A 20,980-nucleotide genomic window follows, 5' to 3' on the forward strand; every position below is an offset into this window, starting at 1 on the left:
AAACCTCTCAGAATTCCTCTTTAGACCCTATCCTGTTCTTGTTATTCTGTTGGGAGAATAATAGCATAGCTTGAGATGTGGAAGAAGTGTGCAGGTGATTTTAGTTATTGAAGTTGATTTTTTGGATTTTAGCAAAACTTTTTGTATGTTCTCTCACAGTATTCTTCTCGGAAAAACGTCCAGCATACAGCTATGCAAGTCTGTAACACATTGGGTGGACAATTGGCTGATGGGTTGGGTTCAGTGTTACAAAATGGGGTTGTGTAGGGCTGGTGGCCAGTCACCAGTGGGGCTCCACAGACTCGGTTGTTTATAGATCACCTCGACTATTGGCAAGCTCAATGCATATTCAATTCTTGTGTCCAGGTGTTCTATAAACAGGGTCATGCTCTTAGTCATACGATTCTGTTTTAAATATTCCCTTGAGGAGCAGGCAGTTGGACTTGATGATCCTTATGGGTCCCTTCCAACTTGAGATATTCTATGATTCTGTGGTATCCTGGTAATTCCATATTTCCTATATTACAATATTAAATGTACTGAAGATTTTTTCAAATAGTGTATTTTGACAATTTCCATTTACAAAATGCAATTGTCAGAATCAAGCTGTATTCTTTGTCTTCGGTTTGTGGTTTTGGCATGAGAAGAATAGTCTTACAGTCTTTCCAGAGAAATAAAGCATCTTTTCTGTAATAAGCTATCGGGTGATTTTCCACTACTTAGGATGGTTTGGGACTTCAGATGCTTTTATACTCCCTTTTCTTTCCCCAAACCTTTTAGCTCTTTAGTGGGCTTTAGTGAATCCTAGTATCAGCTTACCCTTTTCTTAATCTCAAAGTATGTAATTGTGCCTGTAATTGGAAATAGACTTGGGTACATAAGCAAGCTCTGTCCATGGGTATTGATTAATATGAAGTCCAATCTTTGAACTAATGTTGCTTATGAAATTAAGCATAAATAAACTGTCTGTAATGGAGATTTCTAGCATTCTCAATACCTCTAACTGAGCTGCAGGATGAATATGCTTGTCTTTACTTTTCAGCTTCAGGGTTTGATATTGACAGTCATTGCAATAAAAATGACTAGCTATGACTTTTATATTGCCTGGAATAGGTGTTTTCCCATATACATACATTGTGTATGTATATATTATGAAGCTTGATTAAATAATTCTTTTAATTTAAAAAAGCAGGTGGACAATGGACAATTAGGTATTTTATGTTGTTTTTATAAAGAAAATTATCTATTGGGTAATGATGCAAGACAGCTCCATGAAAAGTTGTTTACAAGCCTTAAGCATGCCAATGACAAGATGACAGGACTGGTTCTGCCAGAAACTTTCCCCAAAGACCTTCATTTTTACTGCTTGGGAAGAGCTTGCAATACCTAACTGGAAACTCTTAATCCCTCATATGAGTTAGGTGCAATGCAATTAGCTATAGGTCTATTTTTCTGGTATGCAAATCATGCCAAAGACTAAAAGCACCTGATAATGCCATGTACCACAGTTTAAAGGGATCCAGGACTTCCAAAACAACAAACTTTACTTTTTTTCTTGAATTCACAGTATCAATATAAGTTACAATTTTTCTCTGTATATGTTGAAGTACTCCCCCAGCACTTCAAACCTGGTTTCTTCAGACAAGAATAAGTTGTTTGAATGTCAATTTCTAAATTCACTTATGGGTGCTGGGATTGTCTTACATTTACAACAGGAAATATGCATCTGTTTCCATGTTTTCACTACAGTACAGCTAATATCTAAGAAAAACTGAAACATGAAATAGAGATCTGACTGTAAGAGATCAATTACTACAGAATAGTAATTGTCCTTCTTAATGGGTCTAGGCCTGAAATTATTTTTCGTAAAACAGCTCCCTTAATTTGATTTAATTAGTTTCTTGGTCTGTACAAACTAATAAGGCCTGGGATTCTAATACATGCAACAAAGAAAATCTCCACAAATAGCTATGATTAAAATATCAGTTAATCAAAAAATCTCAAAACATGTTTTAGGACAGCAAACTACTAAAATTTGCACAGCATTCTTTGTTATAAATTAATAACATGATATTCAGTGAGATTAAGGATACAATTGAAGTTACTAATTCTGCTGGCTCATTTTTTTTGGTATTTATTTTTTCATGTGGCTCTGGAGTGGAGCCTTCATTTCTTTCCATTTCTCCTGTTTTTAGTGAAGGCAGCTTAAGGAATGGTTGTAAAATCATCTGTGTCAATACCAGCCTCACAAAAATCTTGATTTCCATACTGATTTCCCTTCCCTCTCAGATTACTTGAGCCAAAGTAAGTTGGCAAGTGAATTTTGAGAAGTCTAGACATATGCCACAAGCAACTTTTTGTGGTCAGAATGGGTTTGTTTCCTGTACTAAAGATATACCATCTCTTAGTGCATTTTAGTCTGTCTGGCATGAGATCACCAAGCTTTTGATAAGCAGAAGTGTATGATATGTATAAATGTGCAGCTGCATATGAGGAGGACTAGTCAGTAGCTTGCTGATGCTGGGGTGGCAGAGACTTAGCCTTCTGGGTTTTTGTTTGTTTGTTTTTGCAGTAATAGGAATTAGTTGGTCTCAGTGCTGATTGTAACCAGGAAACATACCACTGAGGCAATTGCAATACTATTTAGCTTCACTTTGATGAGATGGAAAGGAATTGTAGAGGAAATTTGTTTCACATGACTGACAACTTAAATATTTGGTTTTGAAGCTGAAGTAAGCACATGGATTCTCCAAATAGGAACAACATGGATAAAAATTTTCTGTGGAAGATGGGAATGAATTTGACAGGGCTCCCTTCACAGGGCAATTTTGCTGCTGGGTTTGACAGCAATGTCCCCCAAAAGTCCCCAGGCTCCCACTGAGACAGCAAAAACTCCCAATATAGTAAGCTATGTCAATTTAAATACAGCATCAGGATGTTTTGCATCCTTTCACAGCATCCAGACACAGCAGCTGACATCATGCATTTCCATTATATAGGTCTGATGTTCATTGCATGATGTGCAAAGAGACACTTGGCATTCAAAACTCATGAATAAGTCTAGGCTGCCTGTTCTCTTCTGTGCATGGTTAGTATGGACATTTTGTATCAATTTGTGACAAAGAGGAAATTTTTGCAGATTGTTTGACTTGGTGCTGTATTGACAAAGATCTTTAGTGATATATATAACTATGTACATACCTAATGTCAGGTTCAATCCTGAAGTGATTGAACAGGAAGCTAGATGGAGGCATCATCTATTTTGCATTCATATTCTTCCTTGTTCAGTTAATGTAATTTTAGAAAAATGAAAGGGACGGCAAAGAAGACTGAAGGCCTTATATCACAATACAGTATCATGAGGACTCTGGTGCTCAGTAACTGCTTCCAGCCACCTCTGGCTAACTTGCATGATATGTGAGGATGCTTGTGAAAAGGTTGAGCACACATACCTAATCCAAGATTAGCTGCAGATGGGGCACTATGCTACATCAGAAAAGCTTCCTTTGACATCACTCATTTGCTTCATTCCTAAAAACCAAGTTAAAATTTTGCAGGTGAAATACTAGGTGGTAATTTTCCAAATTCTAGGTTTTTTATGGAAGTATTGGATTAGTGGGAGAGGCCAAACACCTGTAACAGTATCTAGTGAATAAAATTACCAATTTAAACTTGTTCTTTATGTCACCTAACTTCCACAACTGGTCATTTGAAATAGTCATTAAAAGTGACTAGTCTCTTTAAACATTGGATGAATCCACTTTTCACATTGATTGGAAGTTTCATAGCCTTGAATGCCTATTTTTTTATTGTTTGCTCTGTCTTCCTCTCCATCAGCTAACTACTCTGTTTCCATGTTTCCTGTATTTTATTACACTTCAGGATTGAACCTGTTATGTTCTAGGACTCTTTTAATTGCATCCCATTCATTGATGCTGGAAAAAACAAATCACTTTAACAGGAAACCTAAAACACCCAATGAACTCTATGCCAAAATGGCAGGCAGATGAAAGTAACAAGCTATGACATTAATTTTGCTGTCTGGAATGAAGAGGTACAAACTTGGTGAAAATAAACTTTGTAATTGGATATGTGGACTAATAACAAATTAGAAAATTAAGGAGATATTTAAGGGGCTAGACAGCGTCTTAATGCAAGTAATTAGAACTAGACATGGATAGCTCTTAAAGCCCCCACTAAGCCATTATTTGCATGTTATAGTTCATGATGCATGGAATCACGAGATGAACCAGCACCATAAAGTAAATTCCTCATGATGCTTTAAAATAATGAAAGTGAAGGAACATTTCTCTTTGTGATTCTTCCATTCTCCCTCCTTCATTCCACTCATGCGAGAAACTGACAATAGATTTCTGGGATTTTTGTATCCTAATTATAGAATAAAGACATGTCCAATGTAATAGTAATATTTGTACTCTGTTCCAAGGAGTAACACATTTCTTCAAATGGGAAGAAAAGGGAAGGCAGTAAATACGAGTTAAGTGAGTGAGATTTAATGGAATTCACGTTCTCCATACACTGACCATGCAATTTAAAAATCAAAGATTGCTTTCATCTATGAATAATGATTAGTGAATAAGGTAGGGCTTATACTACATTTTTAGCTACTGCATATGAGTAGAACAGGTGGTTGCTAGAGGCAATGAAATGTTTACTGGACATTTTATTGTGTGAATGATTTTTAGGCTGTGCTAGACAGGCAGATTTTAGCTTGCCCTGAGCTTTAAAAATCCTTGAGCTGGCAACAGTGGTGTTACTGCTCTTGGCAAGCCAAGCCTCATAAATATTAGAGGAACCCATAAAACTTTCAAGTCTTTAAACATGAAAATACTAATTAGGGTGGCATTGCTTCTAAATTAGTTATTTCTGTTTCAAACTTATGTAACTTATTTAGATACTGAAATTGTTTCTTATCCAGTTATGTATGTGATTAGCATTTGCAGCTGTAACTCAATTTCTCTTTGGATGCTGCTAATGCTGTTTTCAGGAAGAGATCACTGAGCACTTTCTGTAGAACATCTCTGGAAGTCAGTCTTGTTCCTTGTTTTTCCTATGGAATTTTTGTGATGCACAGTATATGGTGGGAACAATATTATTATAAAACTAATTTTCCTTGGCCTTTGAAAAAGTCTATCAGCACACTGAATAGCAAAGTTCTATGTAATTTTTGGCACATCTATTTGGGGAAATTTGTTATATTTAAATCTTTATAAATTTTTGAGTGGCAATAGTTGTTTATGAGCCAGCAGATGAAAATCTTCTTTGTTTATTTTTCAAGGTATGTCTAACAGGTGTTAAATGCTTCTGAAAAATGTAGTACTTTTTCTACTGAAGTAAAATTTCGTGTGTATACTTTTTGTGTGTATAATTTTTTTAACATCAGATAACAGTTAGACTTTATAATTTCTACTCTTTACACTTTTATAAATCTGTGCATTATCTAGTCTTCTTGAAATGAAGGGATGCTGCAATCCTTTATATAGCCTTAAAATTCAGGACAGCCTTAAAGAAGTTTCATTTTTAAACACTCCTGGTTTTCATTCAGAAACTTTGCTGTTGGGGTTCAGAAAATGACTATTTGTTTTGGATTAATTTTTCTCTATAAAATGATGTGAAACCAGGAAGTAATGGTGTGAAGCATTCTCTCTTGCCAGTATGCTCCCACCTCACCTCATCGTGTTATCATTCAAATCAGATGCTTCAGGAGAACAGTGGAGATAATTTTTAGCACTAAACCCACAAATTGTTAACCTAACCTGTTGAGTGGAACATAACACTAGCACTGAGGCAGATACAGCATGTATCATTCAAGGTACCCCATTTTCATTACTGTAAAGAGGAGGGGTTTAAGTAGGAACTTCTGCCAACTTGTTAAGCATAAGAAGGCTAGCATTGGATTTATTAATTAATTTATTTTTAATTGTTTAGGCTGAATTTTCTAACTGCACATTCAGTGTAGTAATTAGTAATGGAAAGGTTTTATTTAAAAGTGATTTTCCTGCCTTGGTCACTATAGCAGCATTGTCCCACTACATGGAGTCTGAAAGACGAAATTGAGTTGGAACTTGCTAGTGCTAAATATAAAATGGAATCTAGCCAAAATTATTTGTTTGCTTAGTTTAGAGAGGCCACTAGTCTGTGATTAGAATTCTTAGTAACTATATATGTGCTTTCTAAAGATGCACATTCTTTATTATAATAGCTTCCCAAAAATAAAACTCATTATTACTGTGCTTACAAGATAAGCCTCAGGCCAGTGTCATACGTGCAGGCACATGGGGTAATCTCTTCATTGTTTTATGACTAAATTGTTTGCTGACTGATTTACTTTGCAGTGAAGCTCATAATGTATTCCTAAAGAAATTAAATATGTTTTTTTCTTTTTGTTTTTAAGTAGCTTTCCTACTTCATTAACATAATAAATGCCCAGTGTAATTACCATACTCAAAATAAGTATACAACAGGTTTTTGCTGTCTCTACTTCATGGAGAAATCACCAACTGCTCTTGTGTGGAGTCACATACTTAGTTCTAGGAAATGCTGAAAGTATCATAATAAGCAATAACTATCTTGACTACTTGTCACCCCTAAGGGAAATAGAAACAAAATCTAAGCTGCTCAGTATTATAGGGTATTTTTGAAAGAATCAGGGAGCCCCACCCCCTTACTCTTTTTTTAGCTGGTAATATTTGCCACTCAGCACTAGCTTAGATAAGTGGATATAATGAACTTCCTAACACACTTCATAGTATATAGTGAACCAGACAGATGCACTGAGGGCAGAAATGGAAAGTTAGTTGAAGAGCATCTGCAGGAGACCAGATTTATTAGTTTTTAAAAGCCTGAAGCTATTCTGTGCATTGCTTTCCCACAAAGCAGTGTTTCTCTGTCTGAGAGTTCATGTTTCACTCTAACCTATATAGCAGGATTTATTTCTGGATCATGTAAAGAGCCTGGAATGGCACAGTGCTGAGCTTACAGGGTTTGAAATGGAGACAGATCCATTGTCTGTCTCACATGCTATTTTAATTGCTTGTGATTTATTCAAACTTCAGGATCACCAAGTTACTTTTTTGTGGAATAGATTTTAGAAACTTTTTCAATGTTATCACTGCTGTCATTTAAAGCATTATATAATTTCTGTTGCCAGATAAAACATGTTTTAAAGGTACCTTTTTTCCCTGAGGGTCAGAGAGAGTGCAGTTTGCATTCAATGTTCCCAAATCCTATGAAGTAGTTTTTTGCTATTCCTTTGTTCTTGAGCACCCAGATAAATGGGGTGTGATAGGCAAAAAGAAAACATAAAGATAAGAATATAAAGCATAAAAGAAGGAAATCCTTCACAGGAAAGTAAATAAAATTCAATAAAATACACGCTTTTCTCTGCCACAGTTTTCATATGAATATAACTGTGCATTATAAAATTTGACAGTTATAAACCAGGATTTAAGAATTTGAAATGGATAAGGGATGTTTCCAACAGACTTGTTCTATATTTGAAATTCTTAGTGGAGTTCAAAACTGTTAATTTCCAAACACTTAAGTTGCAAATAAGGAGCCAAAAATTATGTCATTGGTGCTGGCTGACTGAACTGAGATGTGGCACTAACTGGAATGTACTGAACAGTGAATTTCTATACGCTTGCATGTTGTTGTTGGCTATCAGGTCTTGTTAATGTGACTATATAAAAAGTCAGTCCATTTTCCATGAACCCTTGAATGACATCATAGTGAAATTGAAGTGACTGACACAGAAAAAGCAAGGAGCAAAAGAATAATTTAATGACCTTGGTTGATTTAGGACCTGATCCAAAGCAAAATGACATCAGTAGAAAGATTTCTGTTGAGCTCTTTGGACTCTTAATTCAGATCTTGAAATCTTGAATGTAAACAGTGTGTTAGCCAGTTCAGGTGTTGCAGAATGCAAGGAAAAGCTTATGCGAAGTGTACTTTATGCTGTGATTTAAGGCTTTTAAAAGATTTTGCTGTCTTTTGAACACATTGCCTGACTGTACCTCAGAACTTCCAAGGCAGATCAGGAAGATATAAAAGAAGGTGGCACACAGACTGCATCAGTGAAAGAATTTTTAGTGCAAATAAGAATTTCATGGAACTAAGATTGCTTTGGAAAACATGGTAAGACAGATGAGAACTATAAAAAAAGGAAAGTATGATTCTGGCAAGCACATCATTTTCAGTAGTGTGAATAAACGTGGACAGAAGGATTGTATGTGACTAGGGATTTTACCTTACTCTTCCCTTCTGAAGATGAATAGACATGCATAGGGGTTGGTTGTAAAAATGAATGATAATTGCTTCTAGACCACTAAGGAAAAATACTCCAAGCAATGTATTTTAAATGGTATGTTAAAATAGTATGTTTATCATGAAGGGACCTCTTTTAAAATTTATTTTGTTGGAGACTGTACTCTTAGTTCTTTGTGGTTCTATATTGTCAGTGTATATGCAAAGTTACTCTATAATGGGGAACAGCTATATGACTGAAGTAACTGTGACCCAGGAGTGTTGCATTTTTAATAAATCCAGGCACATGTACCTGTTTATTGGAGCTTCCATGTAATGGATGTTCAGATTACTGCAATAAATAGGGTATTTGAATTTTCTGCTGCCATCTAATTTATAAGAATTACCTTCTGAGGGAACTGTTTAAACCTTCCCCATTATGTTTTACTCTAATATTTTTCTTCCATTGTTTTTTCTCAAATAAGAAAATATACCCATGTATGTGTATATCTCCATATGTATGGAACAGTGTAACTTTTAAAAAATATTTTGATTTATTTTTTTGCAATAGAGGGTTGTAGTTTGAAAGCAGCAATGGTTTTTACTTCCAGAAGCACAAAAAAAATAACAGGATAATGCTTTCCAAGCCAATTTATGATAGCAGGTATGATTCAAAAGATGCCTGAGTCATAGTAGGCAACCTGTTCTTGTTTGCCTTGAGAAATCTCATTGAAATGTGATGGTGGGCACAGTATCAAGACAGATTTCTGCAGCTATCCAAATTTATTTTTTAAGATGACAAGCTAAGAAGTCCACATCTGTGTTATTCAATAAGAATAAAGCTAAAAAAAATTACAGCTGACTGATGGCATAGTTATTATTGAGCTTTCCATCATAGTTTAAAAGCTCAGGCATGATTTCCAGGTTACTTGTGCCACTCAGGATCAGCTGCTTGTTTTTTGGCCACTGACATGATGACCCCATCTAATTTTGTTTGCTTTGTCCATCTTTAAGGAGAAGTCATCTGAAATAATGTTAATGTATCTCTATACTTACAGTTTGCAAGTAGTAAAGTTACATTTTCCTCTTCTTAGGTTCCCTCTTAAAAATGTAGTCATTAGCACTAACTTTTCTTTAGAAAGGACTCTTAATTCCATTCATCCATCTAACTGACCAACAGCTGAGAGACCTCAGTGTGTTTCAGGATTATCAGCTTTTCAGAGTTGAGATGGCTCACAACATGATGTGTGTATGTACACAACTATTGTTCTATTGGGTGTATAATATCCTTGGCCAACATTTTCAAAGGAAAGAGGTAATGCAGCACCTTCCTCTTATTCTAAGAGAAACATCTGCTGGACAGGTAAACTGCTCTTTGTAATATACCATGACACTGGGGAGAGGATGAGAAAACCAGGAATAAAGCAATAGTAACTAGCTCGCTTCAGTGGCCACTTAAAAGCAAGAGCCTGATTTATATGTTCTGATTTGTTATCTGAGACATCTTAAGAGTATGAGCCCTAAAGAAATGAAAAGTTTTTTAAAACATAAATATATTATTAGTTTTAACAAATGAGATTCCTGAGGTCCACGTTTTGATAATTTTAGTTAAAAGCGAGAACAGGATCAAACACCTTTTGGCCACAATCACCTTTTGGCTAACCACCTTAGCAAAAGATAGAAATGTTTATTTTTGGTCTGTATATGATTTTTGTAATTTATTTTTTTTTTTTTTTGGTTCTCCCCTCAGTTCAGAGCATTGAACTAGGCCAGTAACTTGAATGTGGATTTTAGCCATTAAGTCAGGTGATAAAAGAAAAGAATATTTGAGTGAAATTAGTGCATGTTACAGATCTTTCCTCTTTTCATCAAAGTAGTGAGTGAGCCAGATGCTACACTTTTCAGGAAAATTATATCCTTTTCTGTAGAAGCAGAAGCTGTTGAATGACTTGCCTTTTTACTCTAATTTTTACTTCTGCTTTTCTCCTGCATTAATTCTGTGACTATGTATGCAAAGTGCAAATTTCCAAAAATAGTTGGTTTTCAGAGTTTAGTTAACTCTAGTAGATGTAAGACTGTAGGACAGGAATACTCTCATTTCACCACTGTGATCCGCAAGGAGGTAATTACTGGTAATCTGACAGAAGGGGAAATAACCGAAGAGGGAAGCAGTGAATTGGTTTTTGCTTCTGAATGTCTTATTTCATGGCAAAGTTTGAGCATGCTTCATTCCCTCTTGTATCCTACATTTCCTTACAGCAGAAAATATCCAGTTAGCTTTCCTCATTCAGCTGTGTCCACTGCTTCGTGGACACAGTCTTTTTTTGGCTTGTGGGTTGTTTTTTTGTTGTGTATATTTTTTTTTTTTGTTTTTTTTTTGTTTTTTTTAGTATGACCTTCTTTCCACTGAGAGGGAAAACCCAAATTTTGCAAATAAAACCCCCTGAGCATCTGCATAAATTCTGGGTGGACAGTTAAAAATGTTTGGCACTCTTGTAGGCCAATTCCAAGTATAGGCTTGCTTGCTTTGTTTTGATTTTGCTAACGTTTGACATGGTTTAGAGCTGTTTTTCTGTTACTAATTCACAGATTAGGACAAATAGTATCATATTTCACACAGTTCTAATGTGGTGTAGTCTGTACCAGAAGAGTCCTCAGTGGTTTTTTTTTTGTTCTTCCTTGCTGTGACATTAGCCACTAGAAATTCTCATTACACTTTGTTCTCATTAATCAGGTTTGTGTCAGGGACCTTGCGTCTGTTTTTTATATAGACATGTCACCATGTTGACAAATCACCTTATAAATGTTACAGCAGAAGTGCTGAATGGATTTTAATGAGAAGAGATTCACTGGGGGGAAGGAAGTGTTAGCAACAGGAAAAAATAAGTAGGATTCCATCACAAGTGTGCAGTGCAGTGGAAGATACTTTGCCAGAAGCCCGAACACCTTTTGAGGCTGGGGAGTTACTCACATCACTGTGGAGTCTCTGATTGTCATTGGTTTTTATTATGTGAAACACAGTATAATAGTTTAGGCTTTGCACGTTTTGCAAATGCCACTGTATAAACATACCATAAAAAATTGGTCCTTTATCTGCAGAGCTCATGATCTCTGATTGCAGCTGTCAGAACAGATGAGATGAATGAATCCATTTTTTCAGTCTAGATACAGAAATTTTTATAAGTCTTCTGGATACTTGTGAAATAACTGCATAGCTTTCAAGTACTTAGAATGGTGTACTAAAAAAAAATAGATTTTGTCCACAATCCATTTGTTGTTCTATATACAAAATGAATTATCTGTTCACAATGTTTGTGTTGAAATTTTTTTTACAATCTTGTGATTTGTAATGTTGGAAGCATGACACTTTGGCTAACTGGTTGCATTTAAAAAAATATATATTTTATTTTATAAGCCATGTCCTTAACCTCCATGTTTCTATTAATAGTTATAGTGAAATAAAAAGCATATTAAAAATTAAGCTTGTCTAATGAATTTGTATGTTTTGTCTTGAAATAAAATAAGGTTATCCTATGTACCCTATAAAAAGGAAGGGCATATCACATCTTTTAAATAGTTTACTGTGGAAAAAAATTAGAAAAATGTTGTCCTAAGGGTTATGCTGACTATTCATACAAAAATTAATGACTCTTCATTTTTTCTTATTAATCAGTATTACAATAGCTGTGTTGTTTCCGTCTCCTTTGTTGTCCCCAAAAATTCAAAGTGTCAAGTTCGTCCATCCTTTTCGGCCTTTAATAATCTCCATATATTTTAGAGCTTTCTGTGTCAACTTAAATTATTTTTCATCAATGTAAAGAATTATATTTGCCTTTCAAACCTGCTATCTTATGATATATGAATGATAGATTGTTTTCATCACAGAATGCTACATTAATGAAGGCTTTATTTAAATACATATTTGTGGGAAAGGTTGCCCACAAATGTTACAAATATGACAGTTTTATTATATGTCTAAGAGTATTGGCTTGTTTTTTCTTCTTAAAACTTAAAGATAATTAAAGATATATTAAAGAACCTCAGGTTATATAAAGATATATTAAAGAACCAAGCTTAAAAGCATGGTCTCCAGCTAATTCACACCAGGAGATGACTAAAAAGAACACTGAATTTGGGTCCAAAACCAAGTCTTTTAATAATTGATGCCTGACTTGTAAGCCTTGTACATTTGGGAAGGGTAATCTGAAAATACTCAGTTTTGACATATAGTACATTTGTAATATTAATACCTTTTTTAATTGTCTTCCTGTCATGTGATCATGTAATAAATTCATAGGCTAACCTGTGACATTTTTAAAATCAAATACACCTTCAGTAGCTCAAAGGTAAGAAGAAATAGAACAGGAACAAAGAAAAGGATATCTATGCTCTAAGGAACATATTCTGAAGAAAATGAATAATAGCTTTGTACTGTGTAAAATGTAGGTATTTTTTGTTGAAGTTTTTAAAGAATTTTTTTTTTCTCTGTTATGGGCTTACTATGGTTAGTCTTGCTAAATTTCCAGTCTGTGACTGCAGAGTAGCTGTTGTTTCTCTACCCTCTTGTAGAAGAGAGCAAAATAGATTGAGGAGGCAAACTGAAATCTTCACTGTGTTCTGTGTAAATGCCAGTGCTTACCTGGACAACATCCAGGAGGCCACCAATGGTGGAAAGGCTTCCCATATAGTGCTTAGTGTATGCACAAGTTTGACCTGGCTTCCCGACTTGTTAATTTCCTGGAAGTCCAGCAGAAATCAGTCAAGTTTCTCAGCAGCTCAGAATACTTGTTCTCTTTGGTTTGGTATTCCTGCTTTGTCTGTTCAGTTGGTATTCTCTTTTATTCAGTCAAGCTTATTCTTGGAGTTGGGAACGTGCAAAGTTTATTTTCAAAAAATCTGCTTAAACCCCAATAATTTAAAGGCCCATGCATCATAACACTTTCTGCAGGTTAAACTTGCTCCTATTAATAAAAAAAAAAAAATCTTCAGTGAGAGGCCTTAGTGATGGAAAGTAACAGATATCTTCATACCCACAGTTTACCTGATCAGTGAAGTTGGGAGTTGTAGATATGACTTTCTACATATGTGTTTTGAGTCATCTGTTCCATTTGGACCCTTTGCTCTCAGATCTGGGCACTGTGGATTATTAGAGGCATATCTGAATGATTTTTTCCGCTGTAAGTGCCCATTAAGCAGGGAACCTCTACCTGCTGTTTCAGCTATTGCACCTCAATAGCTTGTGCCAGGGAGCAACAGAGCTGGCTGCATTGTAGGGAAAGGGAGAGTGGCAGGCAGGGCCATGCCCTTGGCAATCAGGGCATCATTCATCCCTACCACCCCTAATTAATTCTATTATTTTAATGGAATCAAATTGTAGAACTTGGCATTGCTTTCATTTTTTTTTTTTCTTTCAGGCCTATTGTAGTGATGGGTGCTTTTTACTTAATTAATAATTTGCAAAGCCACCATCCTGCTGAGATTAATTTTATGAGTTTTCTGTTTCTCTGAAGGCTGAGATTGTCTGAGTCTGCAAAAAAATGCAGAGATAAAGGAGGTGTTTGCTGCTCAGATGATATGGTCATGTTGCTTTAAGTCCCATTCCTGAATGCACTCTGCATTCTCATAACTGGGAATCAGTTACCATTTGTGATAACTGCTTGAGAAAGCTCTCACACCAAGCTGCTTTTCAAACATTTTGCAAGTCTGTATGCAGTTTTTAACTTGTACCTGTTACAGTAATAAGCAAAATATTAGTTTTAGATCATAATATTATTACAAAAATATACGCATTGTACTAATGATATATATTACCAAAAATAATAAAAAAAAATTTATAGTAATCTGCTGAAGTCTTGTTGGAAAGTCCACCTGACAAGGCCAGAAACAAATGTGCCATTGGTGTTGATGCACATGTGTAATATATGGAGCACAGTCTCGCTTAGAACACATTCACTGTGGTGTCCCTGGAGCTGCAAGAAGATAAATGGGTACTTGAATCACTGCTTGCTATTTAATGGTAGAATATGCTGGTAACTTATCAAAATGTTGCTACAGCACTTAATTATACAAGATTCCTAAAGCTTTGGACTCTCAATCCCCAAGTACTGTCGTGCAAGTAGGCACAGTAGAACTGATGTTAGTGAAAATGCTTCTGCTTATGCCAGCTTTGGGGGTTTTGCATATGGACACCCATTATTTGGCTGATTTACTGTGGCATTGGTAGCTTTAACAAGCCTATCAAGTGTCTCCTATAAAGGTGTTTGCAGTTGGACAGGACACAAGTGAGGAAAAGGTTATTGAATGATTATATGTTTTCCTTTTTAGCTTTATGAAATTGTTGACATGCCAAGTATGTTCTATGATGTTACAATGTACAAATAGCAACTCTGCTATTGTACAAGGTGAATTTGCTCCGTGTCCCCTAATGTGTCTATTTCAGCGTATTTTGCTGTGATAGAGTGTCCTCCATAGTGTATGTAATAAGTATAATAGATAGTTTCAGACTAGACTTTCACTGACTCTCAGCTCTGCCCATCATTCTGCTGTTCCTCAGGTCTGGCAGTGCTGTTCTTGATCTCCACTTAGAACATGGAGGATGAGGTGGGAATTGACAGTCACAATCTCTTATTCCACTTTCTGTCTTTGTGCTTGAGTGACCACATAATTTCATAAATACATGAATTTATTATTTTAGCTAGATGATTATTTCAGCTCCTATTGTCATTTCTCTGTCTCCTTGATAACCTCCTGCTCACCTGTAAGGGCTAATACCAGAAGTATGAATTAGGGTATAATTATTGCCAAGTTTGAGTAGGCTGTAACAGAGAGAAGAAACAGCAAAGAAAATGTTGGTAAACTTGGCTTCAGGATAATATGCATTACTGACTTCTCATTAAAAAAAACCCCACATACAGAATCCTATATTTATGGAATAAAAGTATTTAGAAGCTCCAAGACAGTTCCAACAGCTTGTATTTATCTAAGCTGTCCTTTCATTTTGTCTGCAGTGTAAGGCAGATGATACTGCACTAATTCATCTTTCCAGAGTAAATACAATGATAGTTAAACAAATCAAAGTTCAGATATTGGATCCTTGTTCAGAAAGAAATGATGGTGCTAGAAAACCATGGAATGCTCAGGCCCTAATTGTGGATGACATATTTTAAAGTATTTTCAATGCTATAGCCTCATTAATATAGAGCAGAAGAGCCTACAAAAGAAAAAATGTTTTAGTCTCTATTTAAATTTACAAGTTCAACAACTTTATTAAAAAAATTAAATTAGTTTTCAAAGTGACTTCATAGTGGTAGTAGCTTTTCTTTCTGTAATACAGTTGGGGATCTGTAGCCTGGCTGAAATCTGGTAATTTCACATAATTTTTGTCTATTCTTCCACGTCTTCCTAGTACTTAGCATTGTAATTTATTTTTCTGTTTTCCCTATTTAACTTCCTAGCCATCAAAGGGTTTATTTTTCTGCACCTTTTCACGATAAATTAACTTGTTTAGAAACAAGATGATTATGCAGCTTCTCTGTTGTGTCTGTTTCCAGCAGAAGACTGACACTCTAAATTCATGCAGTTAATCTATGGCAAAATGTCTTTTTGTCCCAATTCCATTTCCCAGGATACAATAGGCAACAAAGAGGTGGCAAAACTATTAAATTTAGATTAACATTATTACATTTAAATCTGTTTTATGATTTCTTTAGATCCCATTCTCCAACCTCTTAATAAAAAGCAAAACTAGATGAACAAAAAATATAATAGTGTGGAGAGAAGGTGATTGTTTTCTTTGGTGTGGGATTCATTTCATGCTGCACTAAAGCATGAGGCCTATTGCAACTAATAATTTGAAAAGGAAGTGTTGAATAGGACTAACAAGTGTAATTAGGCTCCATTAGTCATGTCAGAAGTTGCATAGGCATTAAAGGGAAAGTACAGTCCTGAGTGTTAGTCTCTTTCCGTTCAGTGGAACGGAGCATTGTGAAGTTTCATAATATAGGTCCCTACTGTATGTGGCTCTTACTGAAGGAAATCAAATGTGCCAATCCATATGCTTTAGAAAAAAACTGGTTGAGAGAGAGCCGTTCTCCTTGTACAGACACCTTTCCTAAATGAATGTGACTTTTGTGTAAGACAAAGGTCATAGTTTGGCAAGAAATGTGACTGATTGTCTACTGTAATCCTCTGCAGGTAATGCTTTAACTGTAACTCTATAAGATCCTGCTTAATCTCAGCTTGTTTTGGTCCAGGTCTGTTTATAAGAAATTTAACCATGACCATATGGCCTCCAGCTGAAAAGGCTTTTAAAATTAAAACAGACTTAGGTTTGGGATCATTTTTAACTACCAAACCCATTGATTTTAAGGGAACATTTCTATGAGAAGCAACATCAGGCACTTCGCACATAGCAAACTGCCCACATTACTGTAATGACCTTGAAAGGGTTGTTATAAAATACTTCAGAAAAACTTGCAAAATCTTAATTTTCAGCTATTATATCCTTGTTTCATTTCGTAGTTTATCTGAACTCGTTCTTTTTTTTGTGTTCTAGTCATATCAGTTTCTACTTCATCCAACTGATCATTTTCTTGGTCTTGAATTTCAAATTATGTTAAATAGATGCTTGGTTTATTTTTTCAAAGTAGTTACTTTATTTTTGTTTTTTAACTTTTTTTCTCATAATCATATTGGACTTCGTGATCCTGATGGGGCCCTTACAACTCAGCATATTCTATGTGACTATGGGCTACTCATTTCCCTCCAGTTAGGGACTTCACAACAGATTATTTTAACATATAGCTGAGAGAACTTTCTAAAACTTTTGCAGAATGAATCCTTGCAGGGGTAAACTACCAAAGAGATGAGATGAGCTCTGGTTTTGACTGAGTCTTGAAAGCCTTCAAGGACAGGGATTCCGTGTCTCCAGGAGAGCTGTTCCAGTGTTGCACTGACCTCTTATGGAAGTCTTCTACCTGATGACTGGCATTGGACATGTTAGAATGATACTCAGTTTTTTGGTGAAATTCTGCATTTCAAACAGTTATTGTAGAGTCTGAAAAGTAAGCACAATGCAGTTAGTGCAGATCACTCCTGGGTCCTCCCTGTATGCATTCTGATTCTATTAATGCAAATGTCTAAAGAGCTACCAAAAAAAAAAATTAAAAAAAGTGATTAGATGATAATTTCAATCCTGATTAATGCATGTTTATCCCTTCAGTATACTTATGTACTAAGCAAAATTATCAAACTCTAGAAAGCTAGCACTCTCCATTATTCTCAAGTAGTTCTATTTTTTTCCTTCGTTTATTTTTTTGTAATATGGATGAATGAGTTGTTGAATTTGGTTAAATGTTGTGAGTATGGAAATCTGACAGCGATTAATGGCTTAAAATTCCCTTGGCAGGAGTTGAAGTGTGGGTTGGAAGCAGAGCAAAAAAAAATCGGTCAAAAACATAGCAGGGTGAGTGGAAAAAAACACAGGAGATTTTGTAGAATGAACAAAGAAGGCAAGAGATGCCAATTAATGTGAACACAGAATCAGCATCATATAGTCCATAGGGGCACACTTTTAAAACTTCTAGAAGGATTCTACCACTCCTCTAAAAAAGGAATAAAAACATAAGCTTCACCTCATTTAAAGCAAGCAAGTTTTTAATTAGCTGAATTTCAACAAAAATAAAGCAATAAAGGGGAGGAACAAAGGCTTAGAAATTCAAATTGGTTTCACTGTTCTGTAATAGCCTGCAGGAATTCATTTTTTCTGGACATGCAGGTACAAATAAATTTTAAGTTTTTTTTAGAATATATTTGAAATGTGTAGTATTTTTAGTGTATTGGAAGTTTTTTTCTTGCTTTTTCTTCTGTGGCCCATAAATTAAAATTCACTGAAGCATCTGGAAACTTAGCAACCTAACTTAGGATATGTGGTTGTGCACTTCTCTAGATATACAAGAGAAAGGCTTCTCAAGAGAAACAATCCTCATCCTCATATTTACCTTCTCAAAAGCTTTAGCAAAGGAAAAAGTAATATTTCTGGTATAAGCAGAGAAGATAAAGAATGTGTACTCATTAAAATACTGTCTTGAACAAGTCATGTCCTGTAACTTTGTGTACATGTCTTTTTCATGTAAGTGAAAGCCTCTAAATCCCTTTGTTAATCTCATTAGCTAGATAATTTCTTAGTTAATCACAATTTGGTCTGCTTCTAAGTATGTCCTTCTTTGCACTATATGAAAATATGAAATATTTTTACAATTCAATTTTTTTGAAATATCTTAAACTCAATATAAATATCAAATAATAAATTTTTATGGCGTTATATTGATATGAGTATTTTAATGAACAGAAAATTATTTTAAACAGGTGAGATTAAAAATGGGGGAATAATAAAGGAAGGTGGGACTCACACAAATGAATACCACCAAATGTATTGTCATTTCTACAATGAAAATTGTTGTCTTGCTGCTCTGCAAGTCATTGCACCTCGCTGAACGAGAATGTCCACACATCCTTCTAAAAGCAGTTAAATGAATTACCAAACCAGATTTAAATTGGAGTCAAAGTAATGTCAGTCAAGGAGCCCTGCAAATAAACTTGTGAGTTTCCATTCATAGATGAAAAAAGCCCTTCAATACAGAACAATGCTAAAGAAAAGTGTGCAACTAGAACTGGGATCTGGGAGACATATTCATGATACAATGCTTAGAAGTATGGATTATCTGTCAGGGCATGATAATCTTAAATACTACAGCATCTTAATTTTTCTAAAATAACTTTATTTCTCTGTATCACAACTATATTCATAATTCTTCCTTTGTTTAATATGCTTTGGGTGCCTAAACTGTACAACTTTGCAGTGAACCTCCACGTAGGATATTCATGTTGGCTGAGTAGAGTTTTGTGTGAGCTTACTGCATGTTTGCATTGAAAAAAGCAATATGCATACCTATCCCCATTCAAACTTCATACACAAACTCCCAAATAATTCTGTTTCAATGAGAAATTTTATATGCAAAAGTAGTATTTCATAAGAAGGGTGACAGACCTCAGCAGCTGAGTAATGCTTGTTGCCTTTAGTTTACCCAGTAAACACCCACACTGCCATTACTCAGTTTGGAAAACACCAAGTGAGTGCTACTTGTACATCTCTGACACACGTTCATTAACACAGCACAGATGTTATTTTCAAGGCAGAATGAATCAGCTTTGTTCTTTAAAGTAGGATTGGTAGTATTGGGGTATCAAACCAAATGAGGTACTTCTGGCACTAAAGAAAGGGCAGATGGAGCTTACTATACATTTGATGTCTGACTATTTATCTGGTTTCTTGGGTAGTTTGTGTGTTGTGTACGATGTTGCCATGGAGCTGCTGATCTTCATATAGCTTCATTATATGAAGTTGGCTTGGATGTAGCCTTGGATATGGTCTTGTTTATTGATACATCCTGAAAATGAGGTCTCCTACTTAGGTTATTTGCACAAGACTGGATTCTGTACCTATCACCACATTTATTTGCCAGTGGTATATTTAAAAATGCAAGTGGCACTTTGCTGTTGGTCTAGAGAGAGTAGAGATCAAAATCTTTCAGAGCAGGATGCTTACTGAAACTGGAGGAAAAAGTGTGGTTGATACCTAGCTGAGTATTTTCTAGGAATAAAATTATTTTGAGGGAAATTTTTTTCAGAGCTATTCTTCTGGGTACAGCTGAATATTAGCATATACCAAGTGCCAGGCTTTATTAGTGATAATCTTCCCCCAGGGTTTTGTGAGAACTGAGAGCTTGTATGAATGTATACATCCGTCTTAGAAGCAGTAGAGAACCATGACTATCAGATTGGTTAAATATCAAAATACAGTTTTATCTTTTAAGTCTTAAATGAGTCTGGATTTTAATACCTTGCAAAGCAAGTTATCTGTCAAAGCCCACAGTCTGTTTTACCTTTTTTAGTTAATGGAAACATACTCTCCCTTTTTTCATGTAAAGTTTGCTTTTCTGTCATGAGTATGTTCAATAAAATTATCCTTATCCTCCATTATTTTGAATAATTGTGTAATGCCAAGTATTATGCAATATATAAGCTATGTGTTCAGCCAGACCTGCACGGAAATTCAAGGCAGGACAAGCAGGTTTGCCAAGGAGCAGTTATGGCCAGTTAACAGCCTGGAGAGGCAGGGGCAGCCAGCTGGCAATCTCCACACTGCAGTCACATCCTTTGTCAGGCCAAAGACAAACCTGTTCAGGGTGATCTATGTACATGGAGCACAAAACCTCATTACCTAAAAATCTAAAGAACATCTTTTAAGAAGAAGAAAACAAGTTGTCTACAACTGTAAGGCAATGAAAGAAAGAACAGGAGCTGATTAAAAAAAAGGTAGGGAGGAGACAAAAGAGAATGGCTGTCCCTTCTCTTTAGTTTGTGGAATGTAATTTAACAGAACAAAATGGGTTGCCAGAAGTTGATTATGTTGGTATGAGGTAAGTTTCTGTACATGTCTTTGCTTTTTGAAGTTTCATAAAGGTTTGGAAGATATTTCACAGAATATACTGAAGTTAGTTACTCTGCCTGACAGAGACATTACAGTAGAATAAGGATACAGTTGGCTGTTGTATAAATTCGAGTTGGATCTATGAGAGGATTTGTAACTTCAGTGTCACTCCAAAAATCACAAAGTCAAACAAAATTAGTTTCTTTTTGCTCCTGTAGCAGCTAT

At 35.3% G+C, this 20,980-nt stretch overlaps 1 protein-coding gene and 1 long non-coding RNA gene across 21 annotated transcripts in view; one reads left to right on the plus strand and one right to left on the minus strand.

Moving 5' to 3' along the window:
- Positions 1-20,980, plus strand: part of KCNMA1 (potassium calcium-activated channel subfamily M alpha 1) — a 423,584-nt gene that overhangs the window by 153,456 nt on the left and 249,148 nt on the right. The window lies entirely within an intron of this gene.
- On the minus strand, positions 12,926-20,489 carry LOC135306439 (uncharacterized). 2 transcript variants are annotated; one of them, XR_010367258.1, is made up of 3 exons: positions 20,208-20,489; positions 17,221-17,320; positions 12,926-13,226 (listed from the first exon to the last, which is right to left on the minus strand). It is a non-coding gene; the product is annotated as an uncharacterized LOC135306439 (long non-coding RNA). The 2 variants fall into 2 exon arrangements; XR_010367259.1 differs by having other exon boundaries at positions 20,366-20,395.

Source organism: Passer domesticus, chromosome 8 (genome assembly GCF_036417665.1).
Source record: "Passer domesticus isolate bPasDom1 chromosome 8, bPasDom1.hap1, whole genome shotgun sequence".
NCBI lineage: Eukaryota > Metazoa > Chordata > Aves > Passeriformes > Passeridae > Passer > Passer domesticus.